The sequence below is a fragment of the Ochotona princeps genome, chromosome 2, assembly GCF_030435755.1.
Source record: "Ochotona princeps isolate mOchPri1 chromosome 2, mOchPri1.hap1, whole genome shotgun sequence".
Classification (NCBI taxonomy): Eukaryota; Metazoa; Chordata; class Mammalia; order Lagomorpha; family Ochotonidae; genus Ochotona; species Ochotona princeps.
The window spans coordinates 109819242-109834019 of NC_080833.1; the positions used below are offsets into that span (position 1 = coordinate 109819242).

The 14778-nt window shown below is 51.2% G+C and overlaps 1 protein-coding gene across 4 annotated transcripts in view; it reads right to left on the reverse strand.

The window, feature by feature from the left end:
- The window catches only part of ARHGEF2 (Rho/Rac guanine nucleotide exchange factor 2), a 40062-nt gene extending 31941 nt beyond the window's left edge, over positions 1–8121 (reverse strand). For 3 of the 4 annotated variants that reach the window (XM_058660418.1, XM_058660420.1, XM_058660417.1), the window contains exons 1-2: positions 7976–8121; positions 6204–6321 (exon numbers count right to left, since the gene is read on the reverse strand). The gene's annotated coding sequence lies outside the window, so the exon portion shown is untranslated. Of the gene's footprint in view, positions 1–4463; positions 4559–6203; positions 6322–7975 lie in introns of those variants that run through there. The other variant, XM_058660419.1, reaches the window with a different exon arrangement.
- Between the last annotated feature and the right edge of the window lie 6657 nt (positions 8122–14778).

Sequence of the window (14778 nt, forward strand, 5' to 3'; positions counted from 1 at the left end):
ACTTCTTGTGAACCCAAGCACAGAAAACTCTCAGATGAAATACCAGCTAACTGGAGTAGATTCTTAATGGCCGCAGGTTATTTGCCATTCCTCTCATTTGGGAGTCTGTGTCCTCACTTCTGAAATAGGGTTGGCTTGCGATTAACTATGATGAATCAAACGGAACAGAAGGGCATTAGATGATGTTTGGGGGCCTCATCTTCCACTGGCTCATCTGGAATGTTCTTTCCTTCTCAACAAGCCTAAGCCAGCATTGCAGAGAAGCTGTGTGGATGTGAACCAAGGAATCACCGCTGGCAGCCTGCCAACGACAGGTGCATCGACTGTCCTTGGCCTTGTCCAAGCGCCAACCCCCCACCCCCGCCCCAGACAGCTGCAGTCTCACAAAGGAGTTCGGGCAAAAACGTGGAGTACAGTCCTTCCCAACCCGCCCACCCAATGAACTGTAAGAAGGAAAAAAATAATTATCTTAAGCCATTAAACTGAGGTTGATATATTATCTAGTCATGGATGGTTGACATCACAAATACAGCCCCTGAATGTATAAAAAAGATGATTCTATAGCATAGGGCTGTATTTATACAAGGAACATGAGAGTGGTTTACCACAAGAAAGATCTTTACTCACAGCTGACCTCACTAACATACGAGAAAAAAACAGAATCATCAGGGACAGTGCGGTGGCATACAGTGCTGGCATCCTATGTGGGCACCTGTTCATGTCCCAGCTGCTTCACTTCCAGCCAGCTCCCTGCTCATGGCCTGGGAAAGCAGTGAAGAATGGCCCAAAGCCTTGGGACTCTGCACCCATGTGGGAGACCCAGAAGAAGCTGTTGGCTCCTGGTTTCATACCAGTTCAGCTCTAGCCATTGTAGCCACTTGGGGAATGAAACAGCAGATGAAAGATCTCTCTCTAAATCTACCTTCCAAATAAAAATAAAAATAAATAAAAATAAATAAATCTTTTCTGGGCCTGGCGGCGTGGCCTAGCGGTTAAAGTCCTCGCCTTGAACACGCCGGGATCCCATGGGAACTGGCAGCTCCACTTCCCTTCCAGCTCCCTGCTTGTGGCCTGAGAAAGCAGTCAAGGAAGGCCCAAAGCCTTGGGACCCTGCATCCGCATGGGAGACCTGGAGGAGGTTCCTGGCTCCTGGCTTCGGATCGGCACTGCACCTGCCATCGCGGTCACTTGGGGAGTGAATCATCGGACGGAAGATCTTCCTCTCTGTCTCTCCTCCTCTATGTATATCTGACTTTCCAATAAAAGTAAATAAATCTTAAAAAAAGTCACACAGAAAAGCTAAAGATCAGAATGGTCACAATAATCTTTTTTTTTCTCTAATGTTTACTTGTATTTGTTATCCGAAAGAGTTACAGAGAGGAAGACAAACAACAGAGAGAAAGGCAGAGATCTTCCACCTGCCAGTTCACTCCCAGGGTGTCAGGCTGAAGAGTCAAATAGCCAGGACTATTTGGGTCAGGTGAAGACCAGAAGGCAAGAACTTTATCCGGGTCTCCTCTATGTTCCTTTAAGTACCTGCCACTATTGTCCTTGACCTTCCAGGGACATTAGCAAGAAGGTAGATCAGAAGCATAGTAGTTGGAACTCCTTGATCTAGGACTCAGACATGAGACAGGAGCATCCTGGGCAGCAGCTTATCACACAACACCACAAAATCCACCTCCTTCTTCCATATTTTTCCTGTTTGTTTGTTTGAGGTTTATTTATTTTTATTTGGAAGGCAGACTTACATAGTGAAACTGAGACAGAGAGAAGGAGAGAAAGATTTACCATCCTCTGGTTCATTCCCCAAATGGCTTCAACAGCCAGAGCTGGGCTGATCTGAAGCCAGGAGCCAAGAGTTTCTTCCAGGTCTCCCACATGGCTGCAGCAGCCTAAGGACTTGAGCTCCCTGATCACGTGCCTGGGAAGGCCCTGGTAGATGACCCAAATGCTTGGATCTCTGCCACCCCTGTATGAGAGAAGGATAGAGCTTTAGGTTCCAGGCTTAGCTATTGCTTGCAGCTGTTTGGGGAGTTGAGAATCATCAGATGGATGCTCTCTCATAACTCTGACTTGCAAAGCCAATCAAGATTTATATATCTTGCAAGTTAGAGTTACAGACGGAGAGGGAGACAGACAAACAGAGTGAGCGCTCCCTCCCCTCTGCTGTCCACTCCCCAGATGGCCACAATGGCCAGCACTGAGCAAGGCCGAAGCCAGGAACCAACAGGTTCATCTGGGGTTTCCCAACTGGGTGGCAGGGGCCAAACACTTGGGTCATCTTTCATGGCTTTTCCCAGGCCATGAGCAGGCAGCTGGATCGGAAGTAGAACAGTTGGAACTTGAGCCAGCCATCACATGAGATGCCAGCTTTGCATGAAGTGGCTTTATCTGTTACACCACAATGCCAGCTCCAAAGTGAATAAATAGATAAATAAGAGTCACTTAGGGGCCACCAGAGTGGCAGACAAGCTAGCTAAGCTATAGCTTGCAATGCTGCTTACCTATATTGGAGTGCCAGTTTGACTCTTGGCACCTCTCTGCTTCTGATCACCTCTCTACTAATCTGCCTAGAAAGACATGGGAGGATAGTTTAAGACCTTGAGCTCCTGTCATCACGTGGAAGATCAGGCTGGCGTTCCCCGCTCCTGGCTTCTGCCTGGCCCAGAGCTGGCTGGGGCAGCATTTCTGACAGAGAACCAGCTAAGAACGATGTGCTTCTCTCTCTTCCTTTCTCTGTCGCTTTGCCTTTCAAATAAGTAAGTAAGTAAAATAAGTAAGTCTTCCTTTAACTAACCAAAAAGTCACATAGTAAGTTTTTACTCAAAACCATGAACCTGAAAACCTGATAGAAAAGTGGGCAAAAAAGACAGGAATAGAATTTTCACAGAAGAGCAAGCACAAACGGCCAAAGCACGTATGAAAAGATGCTTGGTTGTGCTTGCAACAGGGATAATTTGAATCAAGACTACAACATGCTTTGTAACCACTCCACCAGCAGTCTGATGATGTTAAGGGTTAGTTAAGGGTTAAGTGGTGGCAGATCCACAGTGGGAACCCCTGGATCCCACTGAGAAACAATGTCACTTTGTCAGAAGGCACCTGCACACAGTGCAACAATTCCCCTCCCCGTCCACATCCCCGGTCCACATCCCGGGGCCTGAGAGATAGACAGAAAGCTGTTCTTAGGAGTGCCCTTGAGAATGATAAAGTGGAAACCTCCCAAGGTCTCTCCATCAGCAGGAAAATGGAATCTAAAGAAATAAGACAGAACCATTCATGTAACACATGGACACAAAGGAAATATCATGTTGACAGAGAACACGAGTCACAGAAAATTCTGGAGCATATGACATCATTGTTCCAAAATTCACACACACAAACACACACAAAAACAAAGATTATTAGGTAAGATCTATTTATGTTAAACTCATGGGCTAAAATTCCAGTTAATTCGGTGGGGAAGCCAGAGAGAGCAAGGAGGGAAGAAGGCAGGAATAACCACCTCAGAGATGTGTAAATGCTCTCCCTCCACACACCAGGGCTTGTCGAGTCAACCCCACGGAGTTTCTTTTCTTCTTCTTCTTTTTTAAATATTTATTTTTATTGGAAAGTCAGATGTACAAAGAGAAAGAGAGACATAGGGAAAGATCCTCCAACCGCTAATTCACTCCCCAGGTGGCTGCAATGGCCAGAGCTGAGCTGATCCGAAGTCAGGAGCCAGGAACTTCTTCCGGGTCTCCCACATAGGTGCAGGATCCCAAGGCTTTGGGCCATCCTCCACTGCTTTCCCAGGCTACAAGCAGGGAGCTGATGGGAAGTGGAGCAGCTGGGATTAGAACTGGTGCCCATATGGGATGCTGGTGCATGTGAAGCAAGGACTTTAGTCACTAGGCTACCATACTGGGCCCCCAAAGGGGGCTTCTAAAGTCCTCCTAGGTCCTCTATGGGTCTTAGGATTCTGGTTTGAGATTCCTATTCCCTGACCTCGCCCAGTTATTTCTTGAGCATACATTCTAAAACATGATATGAATCGGACAAGGGAAAAACAACATAATGGAGAACACAGGTCCCATGCCAGAACAACTGAAAAACAAACAAACAAACAAACAAAAACAATGAAACATCCAATTTGCCCAAACGAAAATCAGTAGTAGAGCTAGACTTGGCTTGTGGATTGGTGGTCAGTCTGCAAGCCCTGTTGTAGCATAATGAGCGGGGGGCTCAGGGTTCTTGCCCATGGACTCTGGGGGAGTAACTATGCTTCTTATGACAGCAAGAAGGAGAAAACAAAATCATCCCACAAGCCAGGAGAACACTGAGTGCAGGTTTTAAAGAGGAGGCAACGGGGCGAGTATCACTGTGGTTGAAATATGCACATCTCTTGTGAAGTGTCTGGGTTTCAGTCTCAGCTCTGCTTCTAATTCCAGCTTCCTACCAATGTACCCCTTGCAAGGTACCTGGAGATGGTTCAAGGACTTGACTTCCTAGGACGCCCAGATTCAGTTTGGGGCTGCTGGCTTCAGCCTGGTCCAGTTTCTGATGATGTGGTCCCAGCTGCTCCGCTTCCCATCCAGCTCCCTGCTTGTAGCCTGGGAAAGCAGTGGAGAACGGCCCAAGCTGCACCCGCATGGAAGATCCAGAAGAAGCTTCTGGCTACTGGCTCCAGATCAGCTCAGCTCTGGCTGTTGTGCCATTTGGGGAGTGAACCAGTGAATGGAAACCCTGCCTGTCTCTCTTTCTCTTTGTAAATCTGTCGTTCCAATAAAAATAAATACATCAGGCCCGGTGGCGCAGCCTAGCGGCTAATGCCCTCACCTTGAATGCGCCCCGGGATCCCATATGGGAGCAGGTTCCAATCCCGGCAGCTCCACTTCTCATCCAGCTCCCTGCTTGTGGCCTGGGAAAGCAGTCAAGGATGGCCTATTGCTTTGGGACCCTGCACCCACGTGGGAGACCTGGAGGAAGTTCCTGGTTCCTGGCTCTGGATCGGCGCAGCACCGGCCGTTGCGCTCACTTGGGGAGTGAATCATCGGACGGAAGATCTTCCTCTCTGTCTCTCCTCCTCTCTGTGTATCTGACTTTGTAATAGAAATAAATAAATCATTAAAAAAAAAAAAAGAAAAAGGAGACATGGTAACAGCACAGGGGAAGTTGTGCAGGAGAGGATAGAGTGCCAGATAGGGAAAAGTCACAAAGGCATGCAGGGGAGAAGGTGGGGGTGGGGCACTCTGATCCATTGCCTCCAGCCTGTGCTGCCAGCCTCCAGACTAGGCACTTTAGGTGTCTTTTCCCACCTCACAATTGTGGCTCTACAAGATAAACTTTACTGATGCAATTTTCAGAACGAGCAAAAAAAAAAAAATCACCTAGCTGGTATAGAAACTCTCTGGGAGGTACTCAACGCTAAAAGCCTGTTCTTTCTACCGCACCACTCTGGAATGAAGTGGAGGAGACTGTAGGCATGCAGGGGCAGATAGGCAGGGGTGGGGGTAAGATGGGGTCCTGCCTCTTCCCTCTCAGGCTATATGACGCCCCTCTCCATCCTTCAGTCTCTCTCCCCAGTCAGAAGCACCCCAACAGCAAGGCTGGGGTTGGACGCCCTAGTTAGCTAGAGGATGAGGCAGGGAGGAGGGGCAGCCTCGGCCAGCTGACTCACTGGGGCATCTTGAACTGCTCTGCCTGCCATGATGGTGGTGGTGGTGGGCCTTCCTCCCTGGTTGGAGACCCTTGCCCTGCCAGTTTCTGTTCCCATAAGCTTGAATCTGGCAATCCTTTCTCATGCAGCATGAGCATTGCGTTAAAGGACTCTTGTCTCTTGGGGGGTACCAGATGCCCAGTTGCATCCTGCAAAGAGCAGGCTCAGCTGGGAAGCATGGGTCCCACGGAAAGAAGTGGTTCTGACAGCCAAGGGTAGGAGGGAACTGGGGCCTTTTTTTTTTTTTTTAATGAGACAGGAACACAGATAGCCACAGCCACACAGTAGCCCAGACACAGAAAGGAAGAAACAGAGCGCCATAGAGAGACAGCCCAAGGCAGGACATGGCGAGCCAGGGAGGGAGCACACAGAGCAGCACACATGGCTGATTCAGAGGCAGGCAGATTAGAGTCACAATAATGCACGGACTTGGACAGAGAAGAGGCACTGAGGGGAAGCAAGGAGGCCACCCCCACCCCTGTGGGAATCCAACCATCCATACCGGGCTGGAGGGCTGGCTCCCCGGGAATTGCAGGCCGTCAAAGACGTCCAGGTCCTCTTGGCTTTGCAGTAAGGGATTTTCCTGGGGGCCTGGGCATGCTCTTGCCAGCAGTCTCCTCCTGAAACACACATTGCCGCCACTGCCCGCCGTGTCCTGCGGCTAGTGAAGGGCTCTAGGGAGGAACACAGCCTTGGCCCGGTCCTAGTGTTTGCCCCCAGCCCAGCCCTTCCTGTTGCCATAGGCGTAGCCTATGACCCAAACTGGCGTCTCTCACCAGCCTTGCCTTGGCAAAGTTACACAGTAGGTTGTGGACAAGGGGCGCCCCCTGTTGGTCAAAGAACAGCATGTTGCTCAATAAGAAAGCCAGCGTTCCTTCCCGCCTTGACAGGTTGTCGCTGCAGTTCTCTGCCCCGACCCACCAGAACAATGCATTCAGGGTCTGCCAGTCCCCTTGTTCCCAAGATGCAGGGCCAATGCCTGGCCATGAAATGGACAGTGCCTTACACTGTCGGTGTCACTTAAGGGGTACCCAGGGCATCTCTGTAGGCTTGGAACAACACTCCCACCCCAAGCCCAGGGCTCTTACCCCTCACTCTGCCACCAGTCCTGCCCAGGCGTGAGCTTGGGCAGCCTTGGCTGCTCACCAGAACTAAAGCACTCGTCCCAGCCCCAAGGATGTGGGGGCGGGGAGGGGGTCTGGAATGGGCATTCTCTTTCTGACTTCTTCTGCCTTTGTGGAAGTGGTCAGGGATTTTCTAGGGCCACAGGCAGGTAGGGGTGGGGATGAGGAAAGGAGAGCTGGGTCCCTCTCCCTGTGTGTACCCAGCCTGCACAGAGCCCCATTCCTGGAGGGCTGCTCCCCTCCACCCCCATGCCCACAACACTGAGCTATAAAGCAGCCCGCCATGGCCCCTGTGTTCTGTCTCTGCCTGGACCCAGCACGCTTTGCCAGGAACCTGAGAGAGCAGCAAACCTGCGGTGCCCACCCTGGGATCTGGAAAGGCAGGACTCAGCCTCCCCTAGGGGCCTCCAAGAGGCCTAGATGCTGCTGCTTCAAGGAAATCAGGTGGGATGGGGTCTTCTCAGCTGTGGTGTCCCCCAGGGAACAACATGGTGGCTCAGCAGGCTCCCATCCAGTTCCCTGTTCATGTGCCTGAGAGGCCAGTGGGGATGGCCCAGCTGCAAAGGCTCTTGTACTCACACAGGAGACCCATGTGGAAATCTAGGCTCTCGGCTATACCTTGAACCATTTCCAGCCATTGAACCATTTGGGTAGTGAACCAGCAAATGAAAGATAACTAATTTTTATAAAGATAAAATAACATTAAATAATTTTTATTAAAAGATTTAACTTATTTTATTGAAAAGGCAGCTTCATAGAGAGAAGGGGAGATAAAGATATTTCATCTGCTGTTCCACTCTCCAAATGGCTGCAATAGCCAGAGCTGCGCTGATTTGAAGTCAGGAGCCAGGGTCTCCCACGTGGGTGCAGGGTCCCTTTAGGGTCCCTTCAGGCCATCCTCAGCTGCCTTCCCAGGTCAAAAGCAGGGGACAGGATAGGAAGTGGAACAGTCAGGACATGAACTGGTGCCCATATGGAATGCCAGTTCTGCAGCCAGAGGATTAGCTTGCTCAGCTACTGTACTGACCCCAACAAAACAAATTTTTTTTTTTTAAAGGTGCCAAGGACAACAGCATATTCTTTCCTAGCCACTGTCCCCAAGGCCTAGGGCTTGAAATTAGGAAGGACAAAGGGGGATCCTGGGGCTTACCTGCTCAGTGGGTCCTGGCCAGGCCCCCAGCTGTGTCTTTTGAATGGGTCATAGCCTCGGCTATCAGCACGGAAAGCCCCGCACCTTCGGAGGGGCACTTCATGAAAGTCACTCCTTGCCCCCTTGACTCCCTCGCCCTCCACCTCCTGCTCTTCGTCCCTCTGCTCCCTGGATTCCACAGCGGATAGACAGCGGCGGGTGTGGCCTTGAGGCGCGGCATCTCCATCCGCGACGAGCACCTCTGGTACGGCTGTGTTCATGGGAGGCACGATCTGGCACGTCTGCGAGCGGGAGAAGGGGCACGTGAGTGAGCGGGGTTCTAGAAGGCCAGACTCTCTGAGCCGGGACGATGTCATAGTTGGGCAAGGTCACAGTTTGGCAAGCATCCCCCACCCCACCCTCTACTCCCTGCCCTGGCATCACTAAGGCAGGGAACTGCAGCAGGGCCAGCCTGGAACTGTGTGAACTAACTACCCAGGCCTGTCCAGAACCTAGGTGCTTTGGCTATCACTCCAGGATGCTTCCTGGTATGTCCAGACATTCTCCCATGCCCAGCTTTTCCTGTCACCGGGCACCTCCACGGCGAGACAGTCAAGCAGAGGGAAACACTGCTCCAGTCCTCGATGTACACCAGTGTGGGAATGCCTACATGCACCTGCACATACACACATGCGCATTTCTATATGGGCGTGTAGGAAAGAGTGTGACTTGGGGAAGACTACCTGGCTGGAGGATGCCCAAGGCCAACCGCAGGAGTCTCCACTGGAGGCTCTAGGCTATCCCGGAAGTAAGCGGAGACAGAGAAAGGAAGTGGGAGGCAGCAGGTACCCTGGGAGAGGTCCCTGGAGGTTCCAATGGTCAGCATTTGTGGCCCCAGGGTGTGTGTCTGTGAGTGGCTGTGGGAGTGGGAGGGTGGGATGAGAGAGATTCTAGACCATTAAAAAGTGAGGCGTGGAGGTGAGGATTATTTCCTTGTAAACCTAGGATCCTATGGGGAAGTGAGTCAGCCAGACAGACCTCTGTCCTTGACAGAGTAGGTCCGTTACCCATCCCCCACCAGGCCTGGCTGGCTGACACACTGGTTCAGCTCAGTGTGTCCCAGAACTAAGAGCTCTCAGGACCTGTTTGTTAAGCCCCACTCCAGAGAAGTACCAAGCTTTTCAGAGCACCTTGGAGGTGTCAGGGTGGGAGGGGAGGCAGCATTTGCTGCATGCCTGAGTGCCCTCCCCCCCAGACCTGGGTCTCTCTAACCTGGCTTATGGGATGAGTGTGCCCAGCTCCCTTGTTGTCCTGACCACTCCCAGCTACTAAAATGTAAGGAGTGCCCAGGAACGCCAGGAAACTGTGAATCAGAGGTGTCAACCATTGTCCCCACCACCTTTGGAGTTGTCTGCTCCATCTACTTTCCCCTCTCATGGCAGTCAGGCCCCCAGCCCCATCCCTTGGGGAGCTGCTGCAAGGAGATGGCAAGTGTGTGCATCAGCAACTATATGTCTACAGGGAGGGAGGGAGCCAGGTGCCCAGGCCTCTGCAGATGGCATATCCTGCTGCCCTGTGGGGGTGCAGCGAAGGAGACAAAGGCTTGGGAAGTTGGTGCGTGCCCCACCTGTACCTGTCATATCTAGGGGACAGTACAGAGGGGATACTCTGCCAGCCTCTAGAAGAACTCTTGTCTCCTCAGCTACACAGTTGGACCCTGCATCATCTGGTGTGCTGGCTCCTCTCAGGATGGCGAGAGATGGTCCAAAGGCAGAATGTGAGAGCCAGAACTGGGTCCCTGCCCACCGGTGGCCTCCAATGCTGGCAGCCGACGGCAGAAAAGGTTGGGGTGGGGAGAAGAGTAGGACCTGCAGGGGCCCTGGTGTGTAGTGAGTACCCAGAAGCACAAAGTCTACTTGAGTGGCAGCCCCTGCTGCTGCAGGTACCCAGCCTCTGCCCCATTGCTGTGCCCACATGGTGAAATTCGACAAGATGAATGAAATGTTCCAAGCTGGGGCCCTGCCCTCTGCCTGGCACCGACCGTGCCTCCTGCCCCTGCCCAGGAAGAAGGGTGAGCAGTTGACAGATATGGCTGACTATGGAGCTCTGGTCTTTCACGCTTCTGCATCCAGCACAGAGCAGTTGAAGGCTGGGATGCTTAAAAAAATCAGCCCCCCACCCCCGGGCCCAGTGGGGTGGCCTAGCGGCTAAAGTCCTCGCCTTGGACACACTGGGATCCCATATGGGTGCCGGTTCTAATCCCTGTGGCCCCACTTCCCATCCAGCTTCCTGCTTGTGGCCTGGGAAAGCAGTCAAGGATGGCCTATTGCTTTGGGACCCTGAACCCACGTGGGAGACCTGGAGGAGGCTCTTGGCTCCTAGCTTCGGATCAGCGCAGCGCTGGCCATTGTGGTCACTTGGGGAGTGAATCATCGGATGGAAGATCTTCCTCTCTGTCTCTCCTCCTCTCTGTATATCTGACTTTGTAATAAAAATAAATAAATCTTAAAAAAAATCAGCCCCAACCTCACAGCACCCGTGCCTGCATGCTGTCAGTTTCTGCTCTGTGGAGGGATGGAATTGGTCACCCACCACCTGCCTCATTTGTTAATCCCCCTTCTCAGAGTCTTCCTGTTTCCTGACCCATGCTTACTATGTGATAATGCCCATGTGTTGTACTCATTCCTTTAAAGAGATGAGGATTATGGGAGTGGCATTGTGCTGTTGTGTTATCTGCTCCACTTCCGATCGAGCTCCCTGTTAATGTGCCTGGGAAAGCAGTGGAAGACAGCCCAAGACAGCTTGGATTCCTGGAAGAAGCTCCTGACTCCTGGCTTTGGACTAGTCCAGCTCCAGCCATTGAGGCCATTTAGGGAGTGAGTCAGTGGATGGAAGATTCTCTTTCTAAATCTCTCCTTCTCTCTCTGTAACTCTGTCTTTCAAATAAAAGTAATCTTTGCTTTTTTTTTTTTTTAACTAAATGTTTAAAACAACAAAGAGATAGCAAGTCAGTCTCAACTCCCTCCCAGAGATCTTTCCTGCCACCGCCCAAAGCCCATCTTCTGCCTTACAAGCTGTGGCCCCCATCACTGCCTCTGCTTCCTTGCTTTTTCTCTCATCACCTCTCTCCCGGTCCTCCCACCTCTCCCTGGGCCTCCTGGGCTCAGGAAACCCCATGAGGGAGTGGCCAGGGCTGGTGCTCGCACAATGGCTTTATTTAGCTCTGCTATGAGATCACATCATGTCACATCACTGTTTCCGCTGGGAGAGATAGGAGCTTCTGAAATAGATCTGGGATCCCACGGTGGAGATGGGGCTCGGGCAGGGGCGCAGGAAAGGGGCTCGAGGAAGTCTTTGTCCTTCTCTTCCTGCCTCTGCCTTGGATGGTTTTCCCACCCCGTTACAGGCGTCAGGCTCCCCTCAGAGAGTATCACCTTCAACAACTGCACTAGTCACCAGTGATTTCCTGGGAATTCTACTGGCGTGGGGGAGGTGGGCAAGACAGAGTACTGTAACAGAGGGAGACACCGGTTGTTCAAACCTCAGAGCCCAATTTCTTTAAGTGTTCCAGGACTTTGAAGCCCACTGTGCTTGCAAGCTCTGTTATCTTCAAGAGTCACATGACCTTGGGACCTTGCTTAATTTTCTTGAGCGTCACATTCATCTGTAGCATGATGGGAATGAGAATTCCTGCCTTGTAAGAAGGTAGCTGTGGGGAGGTTGTGCTGATAATGCAGGCAATGCTCAAAGGATTGCGCTAGACACATACTAGGTGATCAGTAGGTGTTCATGTTTGTTTAAAAAAACACTTCTCTATTTTTATTGCAAAGGCAGATCCACAGAGAGAAGGAGAGACAGAAAGATCCTCCATCCACTGGTTCATTCCCCAAGTGGTTGTAGCAGCCTGAGTCAGTCTGAAGCCAAGAGCCAGGAGCCTCCTCGGGGTCTCCCACGCAGGTGCAGGGTCCCAGGGGCCATCCTCCACTGCTTTCCCAGGCCACAAGCAGGGAGGTGGACACAAGCCAGTGCCCATATGGGACCCCAGCACATGCAAGGGGAGGACTTTAGCTACTAGGACTTTAATACTGCACTGGGCCCGGTCGGTGTTCATGTTATTGAGAACAACCGGGAACAGAGGGCTGGAGAGAAAGCCAAAGACAGAAGCAGAAACACACACTAAAAAAATGTTCATGGAAGGGGACCAGTGTGATGACTCGATTGGTTGGTTAATCCTCCACCTTCAAGCGCTGGGATCCCATGTGGGCGCCCGTTTGTATCCCAGCTGCTGCACTTCCCATCCAGCTCCCTGTTTGTGGCCTGGGAAAGCAGTTGAAGATGGCCCAAAGTCTTGGGATCCTGCACCCACGTGGGAGACCCAGAAAAAGCTCCTGGCTCCTGGCTTTGGATCAGCTCAGATCTGGGCATTGCAGCCATTTGGAGTGAACCAGTGGATAGATCTTTCTCTCTGTCTCTCCTCTCTGTAAATATTCTTTTCCAATGAAAATAAATGTTTAAAAAGATTTATTTATTTTTTGCAAAGTAAGTTATACAGAGAGGAGGAAAGACAGAGTGGAAGACCTTCTGTCTGTTGATTCACTCCCCAAGTGACCGCAGCGGCCGGTACTGTGCTGATCTGAAGCCAGGAGCCAGGAACTTCCTCCAGGTCTCCCACGTGGGTGCAGGGTCCCAAGCCTTTGGGCTGTCCTCGACTGCTTTCCCAGGCCACAAGCAGGGAGCTGGATGGGAAGTGGAGCAGCCGGGATTAGAATCGGCACCCATATGGGATCCTGGTGCGTTCAAGGCCAGGACTTTAACTGCTAGGCCACAGCACTTGGCCCATGAAAATAAATCTTTTAAAAAAAATAAAGATGCTTGAATTTCAATATTTTTTTTGCTCCTGAATAAACTTATTTTCTCATTTCTCCATGAACTTCTGGAAGTGACACTTTATGATGATGATTCATTCTTTCATTTTTAGAATGGTTAGTGTTTCAACTGGTCTACTTGTGATCCAGCTCCCTGAAGATGTCCCTTGGAAAAGCAAAAGATGGCCCAAGTGGTTGGGTCCCTACACCCACATGGGACTCCCAGGGGAAAGCTCCTGGTTTCCTGGCTTTGGTTGACCCAGCCCTGGTCATTGTGGCCATCTGGGAAGTGAACTAACAGGTGGACGATCTCTCTTGTCTCCCTCTCTTTCTGTAATGCTTTCAAATAAATAAGCAAGTCTTGAAAAATAAAAAGAAATAAAGGAAAGCAGGTTTCAAAAGAAATTGGATGGAAGTTCCCAGGAAGTTAAATGTGTGCATTCTGCTTCCTTTGTTATCTTGCAAATCTGAAGGAGGTGCTGGACCCTCAGTTCTGTTTGTTGCCAGTAAACACTGAGACTATAGCAACCTTGTGAACAGCAGGGCCTGGGGCCTGGGGGCACGTTGTTTTTCAGCAGCCCAGGGGACTTCCTGTATGGCTTCAGGGGCTGGGTCCTAAATCTCCTGGGGAAAGCCACACAGAAGATTCTTTCTTGGGGAGGAAGGGCAAGGCCAGAGGACAGGGTGTGCTGGCTTCTCTCCTCCAAGTCCCCTGACCCTGCCTGGGGGTGGCACAGGGTCATAGCAAACCCTTTGATAGTTCAACGTTTGACCTCCCATGGAAAGTAAACCATTAATCTGAAAACAGGGCTCAGACAAAGGCTGCCCGGGGAAGCACACACCACCTCCTGCTCCTGCTCTCAGCCAGCCTGGGACATCCCAGTCCGCTGCAGGGGCACCTGAGTTGCTGCAACCCTCCCCACAACCCCTACTCTGGCCTGACTTCTGGTGTCCTGGAACTCACTGTCTTTCTCTGACTGGCCCATCACCTGCCAAGGAGTAGTATCACAATGCCAGAGATGCAAAGAAGCCAAAGGCTACCAGAGGACTCCTTCACTTCATTCATCCAACTTTACTTCAGCGCCTATCAAGTTTCAGATTGAGGAAAGAGGAAATCAGAAGGGTCTACATGCAAATACAGTGGGTATGGGGTATGGAGGGGGCCTCAGTGCCCTCCCTTTGCCTATGTGGGCGAATATCACCTGCCCATATCAGCTTCTGGGATGCCAACCACCCATCTGGCTTCCAGGACCACTCAGGGTAGCTACCAGTATTTTACTCTCAGTACTTAACTCTGTGTGTGCAACATGGACGGGGCAGTAGGTTGCTTTAGCCCCCTGAACTGACTGCACCCTCCATAACTAGTCAGCAAACAGGCATCTCAAACACCCTCCCTCAATTACCCCCACCCCCTGATAAAATCAACAGGCCTTATGCTGTCAGTTAGGAATTTTGTTGCCTTAGGCTTCCAAGACTGATTACCTATTTTTTTTGTTGTTGTTTTTTGCATTTGTTCTGTATTTTTAAATCAACTGAGGAACCCTTTCTCTTTATCTCTGCTAAAGCTATAGCAGTCTGCTGATTTGCATTTACCAGCTGCCTGGGACCAGCACATCTGATGCTATGTGGGGGATAGGGAAGAAACGGGGCAAGACCAACCATTTCTCTTCTGTCTCCTGCCAGTCTCTTGGCATGAGTCCTGGGTACGATGCCAACAGGGTGGGGCAAGAGGTCTGAGGTTCAGAGCCACACACCTGAGAAGACTTTGGCCACTAAGGCCCCTGGACATTAACTCATTAGATCCAAGGAAGCAGTGAAGGGCAGTGAGTGGGGCAGAGAACCCCTAGTCTGCTCATTCCTGAATTTTGGGTGCAAGTTAGTGACCCTTTACATCTCCTTCCGCCCCCCCCCCGGGGGGGGCTAAAAGGAACCAATGTCAAGGTCAGAGGAAGGGGAGCC